The sequence below is a fragment of the Dermacentor andersoni genome, chromosome 9 (assembly GCF_023375885.2).
Source record: "Dermacentor andersoni chromosome 9, qqDerAnde1_hic_scaffold, whole genome shotgun sequence".
In the NCBI taxonomy this organism is placed as follows: domain Eukaryota; kingdom Metazoa; phylum Arthropoda; class Arachnida; order Ixodida; family Ixodidae; genus Dermacentor; species Dermacentor andersoni.
This window is the reverse complement of record NC_092822.1, coordinates 85,670,619-85,683,306: the sequence shown is the minus strand read 5'-3', so window position 1 is coordinate 85,683,306 and position 12,688 is coordinate 85,670,619.

Here is a 12,688-nt window from a genome sequence, read left to right as displayed (position 1 = left end):
TGGCTGGAAGAAATTGTTTCAAGGCAGCAGTGCGGATCTGTAAGGAGATTCCCGAAACTTCTCGCTAGCAGCGCGCTTGTTTTGCTAGCGCAGCTCCCTCAAGACCAATCCATGTTCTTTTCCGTATTTTTCTCTTCTTGGCCTAATGCCTGCAGACGTATAGAATTGAAGTTAATCTGCCCTTCTCGTGCGTCAGCATCCCTTCGGCACGCTTTGGCAACTCTGGGCGAGAGAGCGATAGAGGTTTCCGGACACTGACCTTGTAGAAGGCGTCCAGGAGGACACCTTCCAACCTCTCCTGAAATCCAATAGCGCTGAATGCCCGTAGCCTATCGGGTGAAGCGCTTAGGAGGGATTTTTGAGGAATGACGAGGCACTACCTTGATTGTCATTCAGCTTATAGGGGAGGCAGGGAGGAGGGGGGGGGGGGGGAGAGCTACGAGTGTTGGATAGATATATACGTCTTTGCTTTGCAACGTAGCCTTTCAAATGTAACAGATACGGGGTAGGATTTGTAATGCATAAGGATGTAGCGGGGAATGTCAATGAATTTAACGGAAACAAAATTATGGCGATTATGAAGCGCGTCATGGTAATTAAATCTGACCACCTGGTGTCCCCGAGCGTGCACCAACATCCAAGCACACATGGTTTTTTGCTTATCGCCTCTATCGAAATGCGGCCACCGCCGCCGGGATCGAACCCTCAACCTCGTCCTCAGCAGCGCAACGCCATAGCGACTGCGCTGCAAACTCTGTTGGTCATATGGAAGACGCATTAAATATATCAGCTTTGTTTTTCCTCTAGTACTGTTTCATTTTTCTGGCGAAATCAAGCCCCCATTAGAAGGGGGGCTTGATTGCGCTCATGTGGCCCGAACTGGTGTGTCAGATGATGCGATACAGTGGGTATGGCCGTGCGAAGGCATACTGCGGACGAGTTGCGCTTGGACTCATACAAGAAACCCCAGAACAAAAAGATTAATGTAAGATTGGCCGCTCTATTCCGCAACATCTCACAACCCGAAAGTGTCCAGAGAGTGAGCAGTTTAATGAGTCAGGAATTCATCCGCTTGCGAAAATTCAGTTATTACAATTCCCTATTCTTTCATGACCTGTGCTAACACACTGCTTACAACGTGCGCCGGCGCCTATGGTGCTATACGCCTCGGTCACGTGGCCTCGGTGCGCGCATTCAGTCACACGCCAGATGAATGAGAGCCCACGCCGGCGCTGGCCACACTGTAAAAAATAAATGTGAATAAAACAAAAGGAAAAAAGCAGAAAATTTTCTATTTTTGCTACAGCAAATTTCAGTAAAAGAATACTGATTCGTAGATTTTGTAAAGGGATTCTTTTTCTTGATTGTAACAGAAATGGTCCCCGTGTACGGTTAAAGTTAAAAATTAGCAGTTGGAGTGTGAGTTCCATAGCCACTTGGCGTCGCTTTTGGACCTTTACAAATGCGGAACGCTTGGAAAGCTCTTCCAAGACAACGTAATTGTGAGCCACGGCATTAACAGCTGGTATGGCCGGGCAAACCAGCCCTATACACCGTCAATTTCTTTGACAAGAGTGTACATGTGATTTTCGGACAAAACTGCGACAATCTTGTGAATTGTCAAGAGCTCTGCATACTTGTCTCATCTCAAGCTCTTCAGAGCGGTGTGCACGGAATAACCAGCCACATAGGCAATAACTGGGACAGCATCCTTCAGCTTTGACAGCCCCTATTCGGTCACAACACGGCTTGACACCGTCACAGCTTGACACGGCTGCTTGCGTTTAGAGTTCTTCCCTATTTTCGTATTTGTCATCGTCGATTGTGGAGGCTGTGCCGATTCGTAGAAGTGTTCTCTGTAGTCGCAACTTGTTCTCACGCTCATAGATTTCTCTTACGGACAAATTATATTGCGAGCCAGCCTGTCATCGGTAACATCTGAAGCGGTCTTTTAGAAGGTCGGTCTGGAACTTCCCAAGAAGCACAAAGGACATCTTGAGCTCCTCAAAAGAGTATCTGACAATTTCAATAAATGCTTGAGTCGTTTCGAACAGAGCGCCATGTGTCTGATCATACAACTTACAGGCATCCGCCCTACTTTCCTTCCATTCCCCCAAGAAATAGCCCAAAAAAGGAAATTCTGGAGCCAAATGATCAAGGGTGGACGGGCTTTTGAAAGTCACCCCTTAGTCTCAGTCCATTTAATGGAATCTTGACGCTGACCACTTTCAACTACCTTACTATTATTTCAATGAACCTGGTGGTTTCTTCATGGTGTGTTAGGTTGGCTCCAATCACTCGAAATGCATTCGGTCCAGACTCACTGCTGCAAAGCAGGTTTAACATTGCTTTTCTCAATGTCTGTTGGAGAAACAGATTTTCTGGACAAAGTGTAGATATATGGAGTAACTGCTCGCTCTCTAAATTATATGTGTGTTTGATTGTCTCAAAGTACCATTAATGCATGCGCGCTGTCCCGTTTTGCTTGATTCAAACTCAGGCAACCAGAACCACTGGTCTATTTGCTTTAGCAAATTGTTGCGCACGCAGTATGGTAAGTGCACTGGATCGATGACAAAGAACTTTGGCCTGTGGGGATATTATAGGTGCGCAAACACAAAATCATTCGCCCGTGATTTTATCGGTACGGCTTGAGGGACCTAGGTCAGAGTACTTAAAAGGGATCATCGCACTTCGATATACAGCGATATACAGTCAGTTACAACGCCAATGACTTTGTATCCAATTTTTTCTAAGCCGCGAATGACATCTCCCAAAACCTTGTGCAGGAATTCCCCATTAGCCTTATGCATTGCTACAATGTGTGCTGCCTCCTTAAACTTGTACATGAGGCTGTGCACCATAAATACAAATGCTCTGTTTGCTGTTTCTGCGTTGTTCATTGCGATACCAGCGATGTTATCTCCCTTGGTGTCAACAAAGGGCTTTAGGTGAATTTCATCCACCATCAAAGTCACGTAGCGCTACTGCTCATTCAACTCCGATATCTTCTCGGCCATGTAGCTGAGGAATGTACCGTCTTGCGGCCCTAATTGGGAGACCATTCCGAGTGATGAACATATTAGCCGTATGGTCCTTGAGTGTGGCATTACGAAACTCCCATTACTGCGCATGTGTTTGTGCGCATGCAGCGATATTGTAAAAGATACGTAGCAGTACACTATGAAGTCAAGAAAGTTGCGCCGTCGTTCTTTTTTTCTTCACATTAACTGTACTTACTCGGTTAGCAGTTGAATGAATGCGGCGTTATCGTCTCCTCTTGCTGCGGATGTATTGCTCAGAAGAGAAGTTGACAGTCTTGCAGATGTCCATGTCTGAGTTTTCAGAACTTGAACACACGGCACTGTCAAACCCCTCGACTCCCTCAAGCAACTCCAGCAGCCGTTGTTTAAAGCTGTCGATCGCGTACGGAACTAGCATGTTGGGCCCGAGCCGCTTCACTGGTGATTTTGCGACGTGTACTTTGAGAGTTGGATAGGTTTTCCCAACAACAGAGTATGTAATCCAAGGAGCCTCATCGTTACAAATGTGAGCCAAAATGAGGTCTTCGTTGCATTCGATAACATGCCAAATATGTCAGCTGCTGGCCTCGAACGAACTTTGCCAAATCTTTCAAATAGCAAAGCTTGCCTGCTTCGTCCTCGTTTTGGGCAGTGAGAATTGTCTCCGCGAGCACTTTCTCAAAGGCAGCGGCATCTAAGCGCATTCGCTTGCTCTCTGGGTCCTTTCACGGAGTCCCTTCTCTGGATAGGTAGCTTGGTCAATAAGGGAATACCATCGGTACTGTTTCACGTCGAAGCTGCAAACGTGAGAGTGACGCGCTCACATTTGCGGTTATAAATATATATAGAGAAAGAGACAAGCTATATATCAATTGCAACGTAGCACACAACACTTCTCAGGCATTCCGCAGCTGATTCTTATTTGTACAACCCTGTTCGGCACACATAACACGCTAAAAACGATGTCGGTCGCCGTTGCCGATTCACAAGCTGAAATAAAGATTCAAGCAAACAACCACATTTTTCAGCAACCACGTGCGTTTGACGGCGACCTGAACGGGCGTATAAACGTGTCTTTGCAGTTAGCATGGAGGAAGGAAAAGAGTAGCAGTGAGCGTCACGTGACAATCTTGAAGCCTAGACAAACATTTAGAGGAGTGGGATGATGGGAAATAGGCCCTCACGTGACAGGTAAGCGGTAGACTTAGTCGGCTTGTTTTGGTTGCGTCTGCTGCGGGGGTTTCAGAATATGCGCACATGGTAGGCATGGCAAACTCACGCCGAGGTCATTTAGGGAATTCAAGCGTGTGAAGCAGTCGAGTCTGTGTTATGTCAGTCAGATAACACACCGAACCACCACACATTACATCGACGCGACTCGCCACACACAGGCGCCGAGGCTGTAGCGAACCAAGACGTCGGGTAACCGGCATTGGGCCCAACAAAGCGGGAGGGCCACCTCAAGCACGTTATTTTGGCACGTAAAATCCCATAATCTATTTTTTTTATAACCTCCGGGACTATTGGTCGCGTTTCGGGGCGGTTTCGGGAAAACGAGGAAACCTTTCGCCCTGCAAACGTGCGCAGGCAACCAAGCCACCCTTCCGACGGCGAGTCTTCACGTTTGGGGGCATGTTCTGGGAACCAATGTGATGCCTTTCGCCCCCGCAAACTTTTGCAGGCAATCAAGCGGGCGTCCAGGGTCCGCAGGGACTGCTTTACCGAGGGAAAAAAAATTCGTCCTTGTTCCCAAGGGTGGACTGGCGAGACTGGAACCTCGAACGTATTTAAGGTCGTGCCGGCCCATTTTTAAAGCACACGGTCCCAGTCGACGCTGTCGTTCTGCTCAAACAATTCGGCCTCTTAGCAGACCGGCGAGAACTCAACAGACACTTCTCAACAGCGTAACGGTGCTGCACCATAGAATATTACACAATAGTGCACGTAAATCAGAAAGAAAGGCGACGACTTCGGCTTTCAGAGTGCAGGCTAATGCTATTTGTTTCTCTCACAACAAAATACGCTCAGCAGAACAATTTACGAAGCGAAAACGCGACAAAAACATCCCGCAAAACACTGCGTCTCTTCATGGGTGCAAGAGAGCGGGACAAAAATTAGCAAGAAAATACGCACCGCAGTTTACAGTGCAGAAGAACTGATTTGACGTAACAATAGACCACGCTGGGGCATTCTGTACGGGTCCGGCAACCTCGAATCTCGAATGCTCCGGCAACCATGTGGGCCTATTCCTATTCCTACAAAGCCCCGGAGAGTGGGAAGGGCGGCGTCAGAGTAGGTTGGCTTGCCGAGGTTAGTGGAATCGCGTGACGCTCCCTCCTAGTATTTTCTTTCCTACATGACAATTAGCGTCTTGTACACAAAAAAGGCGAAATGCATAATCGACTAATTAACAAAAAATCGCTAATTAAGCTTTATACTAATTACCTCATGGCCCATGTTGCAATTTACAAATCCTAGCCGTGTAGTTCGCGAGGCGGATCCACTTGGAACGAATTCTCAGGATGACACCAGTCTCGAGATATTAATTGTCGAACTTTGTGGAGAAATGGATTGGCGTTCCAGTTGCTTTCTTAACAAAACGTCGTTTTATGCGTTGAAGCACAGTATTACATATTAAATACCAGACTAATCCTTGTTCGTAACTTTAACATACCAGAAATAGATTGGAAATGCATGCATTTCAAGTCCACTAATTCTCACCTAATATGTGATTTAATATTCAATTTCAACTTACATCAAATGGTGACTCAGCGCACGCGAGTACATGTACTTAAATTTTATAAGAGATCATTTCCCACGTGACAGCACTAAATCGAAAATTATGCCGAGCATCTTGTATCATCAGTTTATCTTCTGCACTGTAAATGTAAATGAAGCGGAATTTCATCAGCAATCATGGCTTTTATATTTGTATTTCAACCATGCAGATGATTCAAGTATAATCGACTCTCTTTCCTTCGGGTGTGATTCCTTCGTAGCGCTTTCACATTACTTAACCGCAAATATCGGAACGCTGCGGAGTAGATTTACAGCCATCGTGACGTCATCAATAAGAAACTGCATACGATCAATAGAAAAAAAAAAGGCTAGACCCCTGGATAACGCGTGACGTAGTACATGCGAAACGAAAGGTAACGCGATTAAGAAAAAAACTCAGTGCTCTTCCACTCTGTGAAGAAGGCTGACCAGCGAAGCTGTGTATGTGGGCCCCTTAATGGCGAAGTGCACCTCCGCCGTGGGTCGGCTCGGCATTTCACTATTTTCGGGATCGGCCCACGTATTCGGAGTGCTTAACGCCTGCGTCACCTCCGCCGTGGGTCAGCCCGGCATCGCACTATCTTAGGGTGATTTATTTTGTTTTGTTTTTTCTACACGCGAACACGATAGTGGGAAAGTATCCCTTAACAGCTTCGCTGTAAAAAACTGAACATGAACTGAAGAAGTTCGACTTGAAATCATATTGAAGTAGCCGTTAATCATATTAGGTGTAAACTAAAGTATGCTAAAAACAATTACATTGCAAAGGTTCTTCCAAAGTTTTTGAAAAATGCTCCAAATAATTTTTGAAAATATCTGAACGGAAAGAAAAATGACGAGAGCACGCATTTGTCCGAAGACAACGACCCTCTTGTTAGCTCCTTTAACGATTACTTCCAATCAGTTTTTACCGCAGATGATGGAAACGTACCGCCCATGAAACCTTCCGACCGGACAGAAGTAAAATCACTAACAGTTACTCAGCAAAGAGTGCTTAACCTTTTATTAAACAATAATACAAAGAAGGGCGCCGCTCCTGACAACTTACCAAACATCTTCCTTAAGAGGTACTTATGCATAATATTTAATAAATTCCGATATCTTGCAGTGTTCCCACAGAGTGGAAGACTGCCAAAATAATACCCGTGCATAAATCAGGGTGCAAAACCGTGGTCTGAAATTACAGACCAATGTCACTAACTAGCTCTGTGTGCAAATTACTAGAACACGTAATATAAAACACATAACTATATATCTGGAAGAAAAACACAACTTTTCTGCAAAGCATGGTTTCCTTCAAAGCCTTTCAACAATCACTCAACTTTTAGAATTAATACATGATGCAGCCCAGGCCATTGATAACCACAAGATATATTTAGCTTATTTTTCTTTAATTTTTCCAATGCATTCGAACGCGTTCGACATAAACAACTAATAATGAAATTAGAGTTAACACTTGGAAATGGGCCCATAGTTTAATTGGATTAAAGATTACTTTAGTACCCACTCACAGTATATGTACAAATACGCGACGCTGCCTATAAAATAACATCAGTCATGTCAGACGCACCAGAAGGTAGCGTTCTTGCCCCAATCTTATTCACAATATTTGTTAATAACTTGCCTGTCTTCACTGATGTAAAAATCAGGCTCTTTGCTGACGATTGCATTACTTACTAAGAAATTAATACCCTTGCAGATCACCTAATCCTTAATAGCGGGCGAGAAGCTGTACACAAGCAGTGTAAAAACTGCCAAATGTCTCTCAATGTTGGCAAATGCGTTTCCTTTACAAAAACCTGCAAGAAGTAGAGGTGTAATTTTTCTTAAACTATTGACGACTGTCCCTTGACTAGAGTAATAATCACAAATACTTGGGAATGACAATTTCAAGCGGTCTAAGATGGGAGGCTCACACTGATAACATGATTAGTACAGCCCGGAAGCAAATGTTTGTACTCACAAGACGTCGTAATCTTGCACCACCAAATACTAATATGTTATAGGACACCTGTCCGATCTGCACTGGCATATCCTAGCCCAGTCTGGTCCCCTTTTACCCAGCAACAGGTCAGCAAAATAGAGGCAGTGCAAAGAGAGCGTAAACTTTATTTTCAAATCAATCAGATTTGAGTCCGGCGTCTCTTTAGTGGGTCTGGGCACCCATCGCGGACGCGGTTCCGAGACCTTGTCTCGAAGTGGCTTCCTCGGCTCGCTGGACGGCCCAGAGTTGTGCTGTCAGGTTCGAGCTGAGCAGTGCGGTCTTCCAGCGCGAGCGGAGGCTGGCGGTGGAAGAGGCGGAGGGGTAGGCACTGCCAGACTTGTTTGTTAAGTGCTGACATTCCCATAACATGTGATTTAGTGCGGCAACCTCGCCCCACTATGTGCATCTGTTTGTAGTGTACATGTCTGGATACATGGCGTACACGAGTCTGGGGTTTCTAAAAACAATACGGTTTGTTTTCGATATGATAGGATAGGAACAAACTTTATTTGACCAGCGGTTATTGCTGTTGGTGCCCTGGGCTAGGCTGCCAGGGGTCCATCGCCCGAGGAAAATCTTCCGAGATCCTCGACAACGGCCCTGACCCGCTGGACGGCCCACTCGATAAGTATAGATTTACGGACTCACCAACACAACTTCTTAATAAAGCTGGCATGCTAACGCTACAAAACTAAACCAAACTAACACGGCTAAAACTGATGTTCCAGTTTCTACATAACATAATAAAAACTAACGCTTCAAGAATTATATCCTACTCAAATGGAAGCACGTCTCCTCATGAGCACGCCCACACACTAACCGAACACTCGTTCAATGCTAATTGCTTCAAATCTTTTTTTATCGTCTAGCAATTAAAAAGTGGAACTCATTGAGACCCACTGTAACTAAAAGATCATCATTAAGCACGTTTATTAGTAGGATTGAGAATGAATTGCTTGCTTCACAGGTAGCCTGAATGTCATCGTAGAAACATTAAATTTATTGAGTGTTGAGCCTATGTCATTGCTACACGTGTATAGTTTTTCTTTTTTTTCTATGTGGATGGTGTAACCGAAACCATTTATTTCCAATTTATTGTTCAAATAGGAATATATAAGGCTATGCGTCTATGACTCTGTGCAAGCAACAGACATTTCATATACTTTCGATGCTATAATCCCAGACAAGATTGGCAGTATTCTTAAATTATTACATAAATTAATTAATATGTGCGAAAGCTCACGGCGACGCCGACGGAAAAGATTCGCTTGGAGTGTTCATATAATTGCTATCGCAATAAAATCTAGAACACAAGAAAGATATGTTAAGATTGTCAAACTATTTATGAATATTTCAAAAGGAAAAAGTGATACAGTGCAGTTGTCAACACTACTTGCCGTGCGGAGAGGTTCATCTTTTCCCCTCCTACGTGTTCATGAGAAAACACGCTGTACTAAAGGTGACCACTCCAATATAAAGTGCACTGCACTTAAGTTGGTTTTGAGGCATTCAAGGTAAGGACTAAAACTTTATGGAATCTTTGATTCTGTGCAACCTCGTGCCGGAATGAAGCTCCAAAAATTCAGTAGCGTCAACGCGTTTGCAAATGCTTGCGTCTCAAACTAACGCTCGCTACATCGGTTCACTTGCTGATGTTCACGTTTAGTTGCCTGCAAGTTTAGATTCAGACGAGCTAATGTACACTACCATGCGTTTATGCAACGTTCTTGTTACAATTCTTGTTGTGAGCCTTTGTTTCGTATTATGACGTTTTTCGTAGCTATTCTGTAATATGAAATATTTGATGAATTTCACTACCATGCTGTTATTTGCACTTGATATGCATGTGTTTTGTTTTAAGAGGTTCCCCCATCACTTTCATACCTCTGGCACCTCCGAATGAAATAAACCTTATTATAGATGTTATCATGTACGGAAAAAATGGGCTCCAATCCACGCTGTGAAGGTGGTTGGCCAGTGAAGCTGTGGTATCACCTGATCCGATATACCACTGTGACGTAGCCTTGAACTGAGTTCTGCCAAGCGCGAGCACGACGCCGTTGTGCATGTTGACGCTGCTGTTCATTTTGTCGCTCATCATATTCGCGCTGCTTTTAAAGCGTCCTATAGCTGTGAGTGGCTTGCTTTGGACAGGAACCGCTGCGTCCGACCCAGCCTGAAATAGACGACGTTGTTCATATTGATCCTGCTCTTACCGCCACCGCTCATTGTGTTCAAGCTGCTCTCCGGTATATAGTTCTAACTATGCATGACTTTTCCATAGCGCTATCGAAACACACATGAAATCAGTTGCTAGGCGGGTTCTCCTTTTACATATGAATGTGTGGTTACGTCACTGCTTCGTATGCTACAGTTGCCGCTTGCCGGCAACTGCAGTTATGAAACCGTAATCTTTACCAGGAAACGCTTGCGGCGAACGCTACGCGCGAAGGCGCACTTTCTGGTTCTCTTTGTTTTTCCCTCACGGCCGGCCATTCCGCTGCGGCGGTAATAATGATGACTCATTGGCATCCCCTTTGAAACGGGGTGGTTGGTCACAAATAGTCAGCTAGCATGCTTCAGTTGCTCAGGTTTGCTGTACGTGTTTTTTGTTATAGCGTTTTTGTATACTTCTCTTTAATCGTTTTTTATCTTCCTAAAAACTTCTGCGTCTACGTCGTACCACTACCCATATGCCTGTAACCGATTCAGTCGTATCAATCTCTTCCCTGCTTTTTTTCTCACCAATACTCTAAACATCTCTTGTTTATCTCGATTGCTGACCGGTCGATGCTTCCGTCCAATTTAAATCCAAGCGCTTCTGGAAGGTGGACGTTACCTACGGGTCTGACAAGCTGTATCCTTTCGCATTCCATAAGAATGTGCTGAGTGGTCTCCGGTTTTTTGCCGGAGACCTATGTCATCTTAGCTAACTTTCATTTCGGCTAAAACTTAGCTAAAACTCAGCTCACGCTTTTCGACCCCATGACTCGGAAATTACAGGAAGAATGGCACGTCAATCCCCCAACCCCCATGCTTGCGGGTGCCCATGATAAAAGTAAAGATGACCAGTATAAACAGACATCAGCCTGTTGTCCGGCCTACGCGCGCTTTTTCTTTTTTCGTCCCTCCTCTAGCACGGCCGTGATTCGTTCTAGTCACCTCGGCCGGAAAGGGCTAAAAGGATGTGTGCATAGATGCTATGAGTGGTCCCTTTGAAACGGGGCGGTCGGTTGCGCCACCACGCTATAGATACGATTTTGCCTAATTTTCCCTACCTATTTTAGAAAAGGGAACACAGAATTCCCTGCACCAAATTTACTGAACCACTATTGGGAACTCTGTTTCTGCACGCCTCTGTTGTTTGTGGCCTCCCTACTTCTCTGCCACAAAACCTTCAATTGCATTTTATTAATCTGTATTGCTGACGCGTTTCATTTCCCCTGCTACACCTGAACTCAAGGGCTTCAAGGCGGCCAGCGAAGCCTAAACCGACCACTGGGTAGATATAGTCACATTCTAATAAAACATGTTCCGTCGTTTCCCAAGCCTTCGTCTTGGTTTAGTTTGGTGCCTGCGGATAAGACTCAACCCACTACGGGGGACCAGCCATGAATCGCGCAGCAGCAGGTAAAAAGGGAAGAATACTGAAATAGAATTTTGTAATTTAAAAATGATAGGCTTACCGCCGCAAGCACATGTTTCTTCTTCCTTGGTGTATCTCGCTTTCTAACTATGCATTCTAACATCCTTATCTCGCTTTCGAAAAGTAAGCAGCTTCCGCTTGAGTTGTCATCAATTGTTTCTTTCCTAATTTCGTTTTTACCTCTTAGCCACAGGAAATTTATTTTCCATTGCCACCCCCCAGAAGATTGTCTCATCCTCTCTGTTTTTGCTTTTGACGTTCTTGTTACCATGTTTCTTACTACACCGATCGCATACTTGCTGGCAATGCTTTCTAGTTCTGTTCCTCCACTGTGAGTCAATATATTTCCTGTACGAATACTTGAACACTCTCGAATCCCATTTACTTTCGTTCATGTTTCTCAGCCATTCTTCGAAATCAATTTTACTCTGAGCTTCCCTCCCTTCAGAACTTGTCCAGCCCGTACCGCCCTGCAAGGCCTCATTTGTAGTCTTTCCGTGAGCGCCCACTGCGAGGCGTCCCACTGACCTTTGGCTGCCGTCGAATCCTCATTGTAGCCCTAACTTAAAGAGAACGACCACATTTCCAAATGCTGTCAGTCCTGGAACCATACGCATTTCCACATACCCTGGACCACTTCATACCTCTTGTAACCCCGTAGGGGTAAAGCCCCATAGAGGGACCTTACAAAGGGCAGGGAGACAGCACCGCGAACCATCTGCGGCGAAAGGTGGGAACTAGCACTGAAGCGCAGGCGGTATATGAAGAGCGCGCGTTCGTCTCCAACTCTAGCCTGGCCGTGGACCATGAAGCGCAGGACTACTTCTATCGAGGGACGCCGCAGCCATCTACTTTCTCGAGAGAAACCAAAACGGTGGCTTGGATCCCAAAATTAGGAGACAAAAAAGGCCGTATATATTTACAAACATGGCAAAAAAAAGAAATTAGGTGTGAAAATCTATGTCATAATGCAAGTAGCAGTGCTTTGCTATTACAGGTCCGAGCTGGCTGCCTGAGGACAAAAACATACGTCCCAGTATGAGGCATGTGCGTGCAGCAAAATGAAAAGCCCGGAAATGACTCAGCACATGGCAATATTCCCTCCGCGATACCGATAAGGAACGTCCACTTTCCAGAAGCGTTAGGATTCAAAGAGGAGGGAAGGATTAACTGGTCAGCAGTCGAGACAAGCAAGAAACGCTTATAGTATAGGTGAACAAGCCCGGAAGAAATTGATAGGACCGTAGTCGTTGCAAT